This window comes from Triticum dicoccoides, chromosome 3A (genome assembly GCF_002162155.2).
Source record: "Triticum dicoccoides isolate Atlit2015 ecotype Zavitan chromosome 3A, WEW_v2.0, whole genome shotgun sequence".
NCBI lineage: Eukaryota > Viridiplantae > Streptophyta > Magnoliopsida > Poales > Poaceae > Triticum > Triticum dicoccoides.
This window is the reverse complement of record NC_041384.1, coordinates 175,715,655-175,730,811: the sequence shown is the minus strand read 5'-3', so window position 1 is coordinate 175,730,811 and position 15,157 is coordinate 175,715,655.

Sequence of the window (15,157 nt, the reverse complement as noted above, 5' to 3'; positions counted from 1 at the left end):
AGCGGGGGAGGGTGCAGTGGGTCGTCAGCGGCGGTGGAGCGGGGGAGGGTGCGGGGGGTCGTCGGCGGCGGTGGAGCGGGGGAGGGTGCGGGGGGTGCTCGGCGGCGAGGGAGATCTGGCGAGGGGGATAGCGATCGAGATGGAGGGGGTTCGAGATCGAGTGTCCTCATGAATATTCAATATTTTTCATATTGAATATGAAAAAATGTCATCAAATTTGAAAAATATTCATGAATTCAAAATGTGCCCATGAAATTTAAAAATATTCATGATATCAAAACGTGCCCATGAAATACAATCGAGAAATGAAGACTACGATTTAAATACAATCGATCTTAGCTAGCTATCTGTTCACAATCTTCTTGCCCTTCTTTTTCGCAAATGGAGTTCTTCTGTGGAACGGACGTCCTTTAGGTATGGTGGTCCTCCTTCTTCTTGTGGTGTATGTTGTTACTTCATCGTCGTCATCATGTTCCATCTTCGGGTCACCGTACTTGTCGAAGTCTTGCTCATTGGCGACTCCATCCATTCCGATGATGTTCCTTTTGCCTCTCCTAACGACAACACGACTGGGCTTTGACGGGTCGGTAATGAAGAAGCATTGGTCCACTTGGGAAGCCAGTACCCATGGCTCATTTTTTGCGGTGACGTTTGCGCCTGCGGTCTTGGATTTGGCTTCGGGTATAACCATGTTGGTGAAATACTGGTCTTCTTTTAGGACGCTCTTGGCCCATCTGACACGGAACATCGGGACCTTCTCTCCAGCGTAGCTCAGCTCCCAGATCTCCTCGATCCTTCCGTAGTATCTGTCCTTGTCGTTACCGGTGTAGGATTCCATTGTTACCCCGGAGTTCTGATAACCATCGCTCTTCATGTCCTTGTCCTCGGTGTAGAATGTGTAGCTGTTGATATTGTATGCCTCATAGGTCATCAGGTTGTGCTCGGCGCCCTGTGACGAGGCGAATATGAGTTGTTCTTCCGCGGAAGAATCCTCATGTAAAGTGTACGACAGAAGCTTCTCCTTGAACCAACGCATGAAACATGAGTTGTGCTCTTTGATTATATCTTCATCCGTCCTCTGTTGGCCTCGGTCATTGTACGTCTTCTCAATAAAGGTTTGTGCTCTACCACCCAAGGATCGACCACGTCTATGTGTTGTAGCGCGACTATGTTTTCTCTTTCAAAGTCGGCGAGTCGACCCTCAAAGTCGACATGCATTTCGCGGTGACCCTCACGGTGACCCCATCCAGCGAGCCTGCCGAGGTGCCTGTTGACAGGCAGACCAACGGGGTTCTCGATGCCTAGATAATTCGTGTAGTAGGAGATGCACTCTCCAGTCAGAAAGCCCCTGGCTATGCTTCCCTCTAGACGTGACATGTTGCGAACGTATCCTTTGATGAAACCATTCATCCTTTCGAATGGCATCATGTTGTGCAGGAACGTCGGCCCGAGTTGGATGATATCCTCCATGATATGGACCAGCAGATGCACCATAACGTCGAAGAATGCAGGCGGGAAGTACATCTCAAGCTCGCATAGTATCACCACGATCTCTTCCTGTAGCCTTCTGAGTTGCCTCATGCCAACTGACTTCCGAGAGATGACATCGAAAAAGTTGCACGGACGTGCACGTCCATGATCCCACGAATTGCAACTGGAAGTATCTGCGTCATTAGCACGTGACCGTCGTGAAACTTCATCCCGCTGAACATCTGCTTTGCTGGGTCTAGGTATCTGCTTATCTTCCCCGCGTAACCGTAAGGAAGTTTTACTCCTAAGAGGCATGTGAAAAACTGCTAAATCTCCTCCTGAATTAGAGTGAAGCATGCGGGAGGGTAGTCATTTCCGGTCTTATTGGCCTTTTTGCCTTTGCGATGACTTTCTGTGTCCTACTTCGCCTCGTCATCATCATCATTAGCGTGAAGCTCCTCCCTGATGCCCATTGATTTCAAGTCTACCCTTGCTTTCGGCCCATCTTTGGTCCTCTCTGGCATGTTGAGCAGGGTACCAAGCAGACTCTCGCACACGTTCTTCGTGATATGCATGACATACCTTCAGCAGCGGCTCGGGCGCCTTTCGCTTCTTTCCCGGCTCTGGTGCCTTTTGCTTCTTTCCCGGCAGTGGGCAATCTTTCCAATTTTTCAACAGCTCGTCTATTTCCTCGCCGCTCCTCGTACGTGGGCGTCTTCGGGGTTCGGTTTCACCATCGAACAGATCCTTGCATTTTCTCCACGGTCATCATTGCGAAGCCACCTTCGATGTCCCATGAACACGATTTTCGAAGACCCGGGATCACTATCTAGCTGGCGATACGTTGTGTCATCTATGCACATGCCGCATCCAGAAAATCCGTGGACCACCTGCCCCACGAGATATCCGTAACCGAGATAGCTGTGCACCGTTGTGAGCAGTGCGACTCTCATAGGGAAATATTCTTTCTCTGCGGCGTCCCATGTATTGGCTGGCGTTTTCCACAGCGTGTCTAGCTCCTCTTTCAGCAGCCCCAGATACAGATTGATGTTGTTCCCTGGTTGTTTCGGCCCTTCAATTAGCATACTCATGCGAATGTACTTACTCTTCATGCACAACCAGGGGGGAAGGTTGTACATCCGCACAAACACAGGCCAGGTGCAATGTTTGCTTCTCTGGCTGCCAAACGGATTGACTCCATCAGTGCTCATGCCCAGCATGATGTTCCTTGGATCGTTCCCAAATTCTGGGTCTTCGAAATTCAACGCTTCCCACTGGCTCGCATCCTTAGGGTGACTCAGCATCTTGTCTTTTTATTTATCTCTGGATCATTTCCGTCATCTTCTCGCTTCTTCTCCTCCCTATCCGCGTGCCAACACAGGAGCTTTTCTACCTTAGGGTCCGCGAAATACCGTTGCAGTCGAGGAATGATCGGAAAGTACCACACCACTTTTCGAGGAGCTTTCTTCCTCTTCTTGTATCGTGTGACGTCGCACACCGGACATATGGTACACTCCACGTGATCGTGCCGATAAACGATGCAATTGTTCATGCACACATGGTATTTCACGTGCGGTAAGTCAAGAGGACACACGATTTTCTTCGCCTCCTTGAAACTGGTCGGGCACTTGTTCCCCTTGGGAAGATGTTCGTGCCAGAATGACATGTTCTCGTCGAAGCATGCGTCGGTCATTTTGTGTTTTACCTTCATCTCCAGAGCCATGAGCGTTACTTTCAGGCGGGTATCCTCGGGCCTGCATCCTTCATACAATGGAGTAACCGCGTCTATCTCCAGTTGATCTAGCTTGCCTTTCTCTCGGGCGGCAGCTCTTGCGTTATCCGTCTGCTTGAGAAGCAGCTCTTGAATATGAGGGTCCTGCACCCAGCCTCCATCGTCGTCTGCTCTGGCATCTTCATCTTCATGATCATGCCCTTCGTCTTGATCTTCCTCATCATCATGTCCGGCATCTTCTACATGATGACTGTGTACAGCATCATCGTCGTGATCATGTCCTAGAGATTCTTCGTCTTCTCGCCCGCCCTCGCCGCAGTGGTGGTTGTCTTGCTGCCCTTCCTCATTTCTTGCCCGGCCCCCATGGATGACTTCATAGTCATCTTCATCACCTTGCCACCGATAGCCATCCATGAAACCATACAAGAGCAGGTGGTCCTGCACCTGCCCGGAATCCGGGTCCGCAATAAGGCTCTTTAGCTTGCATCTTCGACACAGACATCTTATCTCTGTCTCGTTCTTTTGAAGCATCTCGGCCTTCACGGAGCTCAAAAACCTATTCACGATGCCTTCGGTCATCGTGCGGACCATGGTCGCATGCGGGGTAGAGCAAAATGATATTTTAGAACCAAGAAAAAATTTGGCACGACTTTCCCTAAAAATAGGACCAAAAAGAATACATAGTGCCAAAATTCTCGCCGAAACGGAAATGAGTCAACATTCCAGCAAAATATTGGCAACTATCGCATTTCAAATACCGGTACCTGCAAACACAAACATATATGCAACACCACAAACATATGCAACACCACAAACATACATAGATCTAACACGGCCATAAAAAGTGCATGTGCACGTTGTTGGAGCGAGGGAGAAAAAAAACTAGATCTACAACATAAAGATAGCTTTCCCCTTACTTACCTATCAAAAAAAAGGTAATTTAAGCACTTAGTTTTGATGAATCTATGGTGCAAATGAGGTGAGGAGGAGGAGGCAGCTGACACAAGCTTGGAGGAGGAGGTGGAGAGAATGAAGTGGGGAAAGTGAGTGCGTAGGTGTGGATGTCCAAAATATCTAGCTGGTCCCAGGTTACTAATGGTGCACTACCCACAAATGCGCCATTAGTAACCCTGGTTACTAATGGCGCACCAGCTTGAGGTGCCCCATTAGTAGTTTTGCATAAAAAAATTTAGTGGCGCACTGTGTTGGAGGTGCGCCATTACTAGTTAAACTAGTAATGGCGCACTCTTCCCTGGTGCGCCATTAGTATTTTTGGAAAAATAAAAATAATTTGTTACTAATGGCGCACCCTGGGTCTGGTGCGCCATTAGTGTCTACCACACTAATGGCGCACCAACTCATGGTGCGCCATTACTATATAGTAGTGGCGCACCACATGTCTGGTGCGCCATTAGTGGCCATATCATCTATAGCCCTTTTCCTAGTTGGGTAGGGTGTAATCTCCTACTGGATTGATAAATTGGTTCTCAGAAACTGAGGGAAATACTTACGCTACTTTACTGCATCACCCTTTCCTCTTCAAGGGAAAACCAATGCAGTGCTCAAGAGGTAGCAGAAACCCAAGTTGTCGTTTCTTAAAGTTTGGGGCTGCGATGCTTATGTGAAAAAGCTTCAACCTGATAAGCTCAAACCCAAATTGGAGAAATGTGTCTTCATAGGATACCCAAAGGAGACTGTTGGGTATACCTTCTATCACAGATCCGAAGGCAAGATATTTGTTGCTAAGAATGGATCCTTTCTAGAGAAGGAGTATTTCTTGAAAGAAGTCAGTGGGTGGAAAGTAGAACTTGATGAGGTAACTGTACCTTCTCCCTTGTTGGAAAGTAGTTCATCACGGAAATCAATTTCAATGATTCCTACACCAATTAGTGAGGAAGCTAATGATGATGATCTTGAAACTTCTAATCAACCAGAGTAAGATCCGCACTAGAGTGGTACGATAATCATATTCTGGAGGTCATGTTACTTGACCATGATGAACCTACGAACTATGAGGAAGCAATGACGAGCCTAGATTCCGCAAAATGGCTTGAGGCCATGAAATCTGAGATGGGATCCATGTATGATAACAAAGTATGGACTTTGGTTGACTTGCTCGATGATCGGCAAGCCATAGAGAATAAATGGATCTTCAAGAAGAAGACTGGCGCTGACGGTAATGTTACTATCTACAAAGCTCGACTTGTTGTGAAAGGTTTTCGACAAGTTCAAGGAGTTGACTACGATGAGACCTTCTCACCCGTAGCGATTCTTAAGTCCGTCCGAATCATGTTAGCAATTGCCGCATTTTATGATTATGAAATTTGGCAAATGGATGTCCAAACTGCATTCCTTAATGGATATCTTAAAGAAGAGTTGTATATGGTGCAACCAGAAGGTTTTGTCGATCCAAAAGGTGCTAACAAAGTGTGCAAGCTCCAGCGATCCATTTATGGATTGGTGCAAGCATCTCGGAGTTGGAATATACGCTTTGATAGTGTGATCAAAGCATATGGTTTTATACAGACTTTTGGAGAAGCCTGCATTTACAAGAAAGTGAGTGGGAGCTCTGTAGCATTCCTGATATTATATGTGGATGGCATATTGTTGATCGGAAATGATACTGAATTTCTTAATAGCATAAAAGGATACTTGAATAAGAATTTTTCAACGAAAGACCTCGGTGAAGCTGCTTATATATTGGGCATCAAGATCTATAGAGATAGATCAAGATGCTTAATTGGACTTTCACAAAGAACATACCTTGATAAAGTTTTGAAAAAATTCAAAATGAATCAAGCAAAGAAATGGTTCTTGCCTGTGTTACCAGGTGTGAGTCAGACTCAATGCCCGATCACTTCAGAAGATAGAGAGAAAATGGAAGTCATTCCCTATGCCTCAGCCATAGGTTCTATCATGTATGCAATGCTGTGTACCAGACCTGATGTGTGCCTTGCTATTAGTTTAGCAGGGAGGTACCAAAGTAATCCAGGAGTGGATCACTGGATAACGGTCAAGAACATCCTGAAATACCTGAAAATGACTAAGGATATGTTTCTTGTTTATGGAGGTGACAAAGAGCTCGTCGTAAATGGTTACGTTGATCCAAGCTTTGACAGTGATCCAGATGATTCTTAGTCACAAACCGGATATGTATTTTTATTGAATGGTGCAGCTGTCAGTTGGTGCAGTTCTAAGCAGAGCGTCGTGGCAGGATCTACGTGTGAAGTGGAATACATAGCTGCTTCGGAAGCAGCAAATGAAGGAGTTCATATCCAATCTAGGTGTAATACCTAGTGCATCGGGTCCAATGAAAATATTTTGTGACAATACTGGTACAATTGCCTTGGCAAAGGAATCCAGATTTCACAAGAGAACCAAGCACATCAAGTGACGCTTCAATTCCATCCGCGATCAAGTCAAGGAGTGAGACATAGAGATTTGCAAGATACATACAGATCTGAATGTTGCAGACCTGTTGACTAAGCCTGTCTCCCGAGCAAAACATGATCAACACCAAGAATCCATGGGTGTTTGAATCATTACTATGTAATCTAGATTATTAACTCTAGTGCAAGTGGGAGACTGAAGGAAATATGCCCTAGAGGCAATAATAAAGTTGTTATTTATATTTCCTTATATCATGATAACTGTTTATTATTCATGCTAGAATTGTATTAACCGGAAACTTAGAACATGTGTGAATACATAGATAAACCAAGTGTCCCTAGTATGCCTCTACTTGACTAGCTCGTTAATCAAAGATGGTTAAGTTTCCTAACCATGGACATGTGTTGTCATTTCATGAACACGATCACATCATTAGAGAATGATGTGATTGACTAGACCCATTCGTAAGCTTAGCACTATGATCATTTAGTTTATTGCTATTGCTTTCTTCATGAATTATACATGTTCCTATGACTATGAGATTATGCAACTCCCAAATACTAGAGGAACACCTTGTGTGCTATCAAACGTCACAACATAACTGGGTGATTATAAATATGCTCTACATGTGTCTGATACGTCCATTTTGCATCATGCTTTTATATCGACATTTATTGCATTATGGGCTGTTATTGCACATTGTGTCACAATAATTATGTCTTTTCTCTCTTATTTACAAGGTTTACATGAAGAGGGGGGATGCCAGCAGCTGGAATTCTAGGCTGGAAAAGGAGCAAATATTAGAGACCTATTCTGCACATCTCCAAAAGTCCTGAAACTCCACGGGAATTATTTTCAGAATATATACAAAATATTGGGCGAAAGAAGTACCAGAGGGGGTGAGGGAGTCCTGGACTAAGGGGTCCTCGGGCACCCGGCCTGTTAGCCATGGGCCGGACTGATGGGCTGCGAAGATACGAAGACTGAAGACTGCACCCGTGTCCGGATGGGACTCTCCTTGGCGTGGAAGGCAAGCTTGGCGACCAATATGTAGATTCCTTTCTCTGTAACCGACCTTGTGTAACCCTCGATCCTCCCGGTGTCTATATAAACTGGAGGACTTAGTTCGAAGGACATACACATTATCATAGCCATACAAGCTAGACCTCTAGGGTTTAGCCATTATGATCTCATGGTAGATCAACTCTTGTAATACTCATATTCATCAAGATCAATCAAGTAGGACGTAGGGTATTAGCTCCATAGAGAGGGCCCGAACCTGGGTAAAACATTGTGTCCCCTGTCACCTGTTGCCATCGACCTTAGACGCATAGTTCGGGACCCCCTACCCGAGATCCGCCGGTTTTGACACCGACATTGGTGCTTTCATTGATTGTTCCACTGTGTCGTCATCAAGAGGTTTGATGGCTCCTTCAACCATCTACGACGATGCTGCCAAAGGGGGAGTTTTCCTCCCCAGATAGATCTTCATGTTCGGCGGCTTCGCTCTGCGGGCCAACTCGCTTGGCCATCTAGAGCAGATCGAAAGCTACACCCCTGGCCATCAGGTCAGATTTGGGAGCTTGAACTACATTGCGGACATCCATGGAGACTTGATCTTCGCTGGATTTGAAACCGCGACTACCACTCCGGGTCACCCCGAGGGACATGACCTAAATCTGTCATCAGACTGCATCCAGGAGACAGCTCCCATAACCGTTCTATCCTTAGATCCAGAGCAGACTGCACCATCCAAGGACGGGAGGATCGACCCCACCAAGGAGGCCACAGATTCCACGACGTTGGAGCCGCCCATAGACTTGATCTCACACGATACCCGTGCCATCGGAACTCCGAACTCGTTTTTGGCCGTAAGTTTCGAACCATGTGAGCCCGCGGACGCTGAACTTGATCGTTTATCAATCTTTGAATTCAGCGCCGCAGACATCTTCCAGCACTCGCCTTTGGGCGACATGCTAAAATCATTAAAGAACCTGTCCTTGGCGGAGGACTCACAACCGAACTATATCCGGTTCGAACTAGGGGCTGACGATGGAGAATTTTGCTCCCCACCCGCCACCCACTCCATAGCCACTGTCGAGGACTTAACCGACATGCTCGATTATGGATCCGAAGACTTCGACGGTTTAGATGACGATGCCGAAGAAGAGCAGGGCCGAAAGTCGCCACTCACTGGATGTGGGACGGTCACTTCTTCATACGACGTATACACGGTGGATACACCTAAAGAAACTAACGATGATGTCAAAGAAGATCCAATTGAGGATAAGCCTCCAGAGACACAGCCCAGACACCGTCGCCAGCGGTGCCGCTCTAAGTCACGTCGTGCAAAAGACAGTAATACCGGCACGAGAGAAAACAACACGCCGGACGATGCCAAAGACAACGAAGCCCCTGTTGGGGCAACATCCGAACAGGATGAACTGGAAGATGGGCACGATAGCCCGCATGAACAGGCCATACACGAAGACTCGGAGGACAGTAATTATGTTACGCTCTCCGAGGACGAGGAGAGCCTCGGCAACGACGATTTCATCATGCCTGAGGAACCTCTTGAGCAGGAGCGCTTTAAACGTCGGCTATTAGCCACTGCAAGGTGCCTGAAAAAGAAACAGCAACAGCTTCAAGCTCACCAAGACCAGCTCAACGATAGATGGACAGATATCCTAGTGGCCGAAGAATACGGCCCCAGGCACACAACCAAGGGTTACCCGCTACGCAGATTGCTACCTCCGTTTGATAAGGAAGCACCAGAGCATGTACCACGCAGTCGGGACAATGCGGCTAACCGACCACCATGCATTCGGGATAAAGCGGCAGCTCAAGCCAAACAACAGCCGCCTCACCCCAAAGAAAAACAGAGACAAAACATCTCGGGGTCATACATACAACCCTTGGCAGAACGTGGACGCTAGAGCATGACAAAACAGGTCAATCTACGGATCGCGAGGACATGCCACGACACGCGACGTCGGCTACCTATTCGGACAGAACAAGTCTAGTTATGCCCAGGCCAAAAACTGCAGACGGACTCCATCTGAGCTACGTCTCGACATGGCCCAATATAGAGGCGCCGCACACCCACTCTGCTTCACTGACAAAGTAATGAAGCACGAATTCCTAGAGGGGTTTAGACCCGTGAATATCGAATCATATGATGGAACAACCGATCCCGCGGTATGGATCGAGGATTTTATTCTCCATAGTCACATGGATCGCGGAGACGACCTTCATGCCATCAAATACCTCCCACCAAAACTCAGAGGACCAGCAAGGTACTGGTTAAACAGTCTGCCTGAAAACTCTATCGGCGGCTGGGAGGATCTGGAAGATGCTTTCCACGACAACTTCCAAGGTACATATGTCCGGCCACCAGACGCCGATGACTTAAGTCACATCATCCAACAGCCCAGAGAGTCAGCCAGAAAGCTCTGGACTAGGTTCTTAGTTAAAAAGAACCAAATCATAGACTGTCCAGACGCGGAAGCCCTAGCGGCCTTTAAACATAGTGTCTGGGACAAGTGGCTCGCCCGCCACCTCGGTCAGGAAAAACCAAAATCCATGTCAGCCCTTACCGCTCTGATGACCCGCTTTTGCGTGGGAGAAGACAGCTGGCTCGCTCGTAGAAGCAACAGTGCCAGCGACCCGGGCACTTCCGAAGTTCGAGACGGCAACGGGAAACCACCACGCAATAACCAGAAACGTGACAATAGTAATGAGGGAGCACACGGCACATCGGTCAACGCCAGATTCAGCGGCCCCAAACCCGGTCAATAGAAGAAGCCATTCAAGGCAAACAGAGACGGACTATCCAATTTGGATAAGATATTGGATAGGCCCTGCCAGATTCATGGCCACCCCAATAAACCAGCTAACCACACTAACAGAAGTTCTTGGGCCTTCAAACAGGTCGGCAAGCTAAACACCGAATACAAGGGGAAGAAGCCGCATGGCGACGGCGACGACGATGAAACTCGCCAACAAAACACCGGGGATCAGAAGCAGTTTCCCCCCGGAGTAAAGACAGTGAACATGGTACACATGGCACCATCCCCTATAGGGGAACACTTGGAGCGCTCTCTCTGTGCAGAGGATCACACTACGACTATCTCAGCCGAACTACACAGTGGGGGCATTACACCGCATACCACGTCGGCCATTAAGCCACCGGTCTCCATTCAACATGACCGTTCAAATCCCATACAGGATTAGCAGTTCGGCTTCCGCCGTCCGCCGCATATACCTGGAAAATCTGTATCGTGCATACACAACTACGCACTTGAAATACCCTGGGCACCGGAGGGAGCACAACACAGACGGACCTGAAAGTACTCCCATAACTTTCCCTTCTTTAACTATTTTTTCTTCTTTTTTTCTTGTTTCCCTCCACAGGTGGCTCAATGGCTGTCCTCGGAGTCTACCGGAGTTCGGGTTCGTACACTCATCTAAGGGCTATTTCCATCAAGGAGTCCCTTCACCGAGGACAGGCGGCACAGACGTGCGACAAGAGGTCCAAAATAACTTTTTGTAGACCGCACTCTGTATTTCGAGCCTGTATAGTGCCTTTTTCCTCCGCCTTCGACCCCTGGCATATCAAATAGCCAGGGTTGCGCCTTTGTTATCTATATACACAATTGGCACACCATTCAGATCCCAGTAAAAATAATCCATTCTTTTCTAAAAGGAACGAGTTTTACCCCCACGGTTGTCTCAAATGTACACCTCGGCATAACTTGCCAGGGGCTCGGTATGGGAACAAAGGAGTTGCCGACAAGTCCGAATAGCTCTATAGCGTACTTCGGCATCGCGAGTTTGGCCTTATATGCATTAGCTCTGAATCATGTCTTGGGTCAATAGTTGGGTTTCCCGGCTCCTGCGCTTGCTATCCTACGTTCCGCTCTATCGGCTAGGGTAGTAAAGGGAGAACTACCGCGATTGTGCTTCCGGTTCACCTGGTTAAGCACCTTAGTAGAGAAAGCGAAAACTGACTGTCATGATTCGGCGAGAGCTGGTCAACCACTCTATGCCTTATGGGAATCTTTCGTGATTCCCTCCGTGTCACACGAAGGACCTATTTCCGATCAAATATGTAAACGCATCACATGAATAAGCCGCATACATACCAGGGGCTATGTCGCAGACCCACCATAAAACTCCTATGGCTAAGTGAAAGTGTTAACGCCCTATACTCTGGTTGCCTGGTTAGCCGCATTAACACCTCCTTCACGGACCAAGACGTTGGGTCAAGAGTGATCAGATGCTTTTTCGAACACCCCCGTACTTCCTACGAGGGGGCTGAAGCCGACGACTGGAAAACTTTCAGATCATATACAAACGGCCGCATAGGAGGAACAAAAGCCTTTAGGCAAAATCAAAATATAGACTGACTATAACAATTGTCTTCTACAATCCGTAAAGAGTTCACTCGAATATTATGTCTTTCGAACATTGACCCCTATCAAGCAGGCAGCCTCTAAGACGTCCTCAAAGTAATGCTCTGGTGCGTGATGGTCCTTGCCCTTAGGTGGACCTTGCGCTGCAACATCGATGGCCTTCATCTTCCCCCAGTATGTCTTGACTCGGGCAAAGGCCATCCGTGCACCTTCAATGCATGCCGACCGCTTCACGGCATCTATGCGGGGCACCGCATTAGCAAGCCGCCGCACCAAGCCGAAATAGCTATTCGGAACAGTCGGCCACAGCTGAAGTACGACGTTCTTCATGGCAGCGTCGGACTTTTGTGAAGCTCGACCCATTGGGACATCCAGTCATTCAGCAGCAGAGGGTGTTTTGATATGCCGAATTATGACCATAAAAGCTTCTCCATCGCATATCCCTCTTGCGCCTGATAAAACTGCGCCGCATCGGATGAACTCTTCGGCAGGTCCAAAAACACGTCTGGAGAACTCCATACTTGGTTAAGCTGAGCATAATTCGGATTGCCGAACTTAGCATGTAATAAAAAGGGCTTACCAGCCGCGATCTCCCCAGCTTGCTGGATCGCCTCACGGGCCGCTCTAGATTCGGACCGCGCTTCTTTCGCCTCTCGCAAGGCCTTGTCAAGCTCAGCCCCTTTAGCTTTATTCTCCTCCTCTAGGAATTCACAGCGGCAAGAATCATTCTTCAGTTCGAGCGCCAACGAGGATATTTTCTCCTTATCTTGGTGCCGAGCTACTTGTTCGGCCTTTAACTCGGTCGATGCGTTTTCGGCAGCCGCATTGCTAAATTGGGCCTGCTCCTTTGTCAGGACCCCGACTCGATGTCACATTGATCTAGCCGGTAACACCTCATATCACTTTGCGGCCTCACGCACGGTATCCCCACGGGTGTCGCCTTACCTTTGCCCGGGACCGTTTGCGCCTTTTGGCTCATGTATATGATAGTGTCGCTAGCATCCATATGATAAGGAGCCCGGGCTGACATGACTAGTCGTAAACCCAAAGTGGCACAGACTTACAGGGACAGGCATCCATGACCCAGCTTCGAACGTGTCGGTCATCAGCAAGTGGGTCCGGGCTGTAGCACTGGGCTAGCAAGACTCCGGTAAACCGGGCTGTAGCGGGCTAACAGGACTCCGGTACTCAATGCGTGACATTTCCCCGAAGGGACAGACACAGGAACGAAGAAGGACACATGCCGGCCAGCCTAAGTGTTCCAGAGCAGTAGCAAGCTACCATGGCTCAGTGGTAACACTAGGAGACATTTCCCGGTAAGAGAGGCTACTAAAGATAAACAACTAGATAGTCAGATCCCACACATACCAAGCATTTCAATCATACACACAATATGCTCGATATGTGCAAATACAACGAAGCATCACAACATGACTCTACGACACAAGTACTTTATTTAAGGCTCAGGGAGCCATACATAACATACACAAAGGAACGGGTCTCACGACCCAACATTCAAGTCATACAGTCATACAAACCAGCAGCGGAAGTAACTTGTCTGAGTACAGACAACTGGTAAAATAAAAGAGGCTTGGAAAGCCTAACTATACTACGTGGTCCTTCATAAGCTCAGGATCACCACCTGGGCCTTTAGCCTACTCGTTGATGTCAACGTCTACGTAGAACCCATCAGAAGGGGTTGCAGCGTCTTCTGTAAAAATGCAAATTATAGCAACATGAGTACAAAGGTACTCAGCAAGACTTACATCAGATCCTACATACATGCATATTATCAAGAAGGGTTGGTGGAGTTGTTGCAGCAAGCCATCTTTGACTCTTGGCTAGACTATCCTATGATACTTCAACTTGAAATGGTTTTGCGTACACGAGTCCACTACTCACCACTTCAATACACTACCGAGGATCCGCCTCCATCTTCCTACGGAAGAGCCATCCTCGGCACTCACACTTATCCTGAGGCTTTTAGTAGTTTCCATTTACTTGTCTATGAACTGTATAGGCAACCAAGTAGTCCGTTACCGCGGACGCGGCTATTCGAATAGATCATGATAACCCTGCAGGGGTGTACTTCTTCATACATGTTTCCACCACTTAGCGTCTGCACACGACATGTGCTCGGCAGACTTCAAGCGAAAGCCGACGTGGGTGTAGACCACGACCTACCTAAACACTTAAGCCTCTAGTCTAGGTTTATCGCCTATCCAGGTTCCATCCGCAGGGAGTCCGGCCGAGGTTTCCCATACGGCCCCGAACGATGTGAACAGGGTTCCCGAGATACCTAACGGGTATTCGGTACACCGTGCCACGTACCTACCGCATCACAGCCCACCCCTACGGTCAGCGCTGTCCACGGCCTCCAGTAGGCTACAAACACCAGAAACTACTTGCAACTCCTAGACAGAGAGCTAGGGTGAATAAGAAGTCGAGCGGGGTCATATTTCAGGGCCCAATGCATGGTAGTAGCGGTATCTTAAATCACACATACAGATCTCAGTGCTTAAGGTCGGCTTCAATGAAACAACCCACCATGTACTCCTACATGGCCTCTCATCGATACCTTTACCAAATCGTGTTCACCACACCACTCTTATTACCGACATAATCATTTCACTCTAGCCCATCACCCAGATGAACCAGACCTGACACGACTCTAGGCATAGCAGGCATAGCAAGGTAGGAACAACACATACATATGGCTCAATCAACTCCTACACATGCTAGTGGGTTTCATCTAGTTACTGTGGCAATGACAGGTCATGCAGAGGAAATGGGTTCAACTACCGTAGCACACAGCAGTTTGAAACGCGTTGTCTAAATGCAGTAAAAGAGAGCAGGAGCGAGAACATGGGTTTGTATCGATATGATCAAATGGTTGGTTGCTTGCCTGATGGTTCGATGCACTGATACGGTTCTTCGTTAGGGTAATCACGGTACTCCTCGGAGGCAGAACCTGTCGCAAAGGACACCGATACACAACCATCACCAAACAATGTGCAACAATATGATGCATGCATGAAACATGGCAATATGAGTGTGTTGGGCTAATGCAACTAAAACCAGAAGGGTCTGAACCAATTTGAATCAAAGATTCAAATTTCAAACTCAAACATGGCCTTTTAAAGTGCTTTTC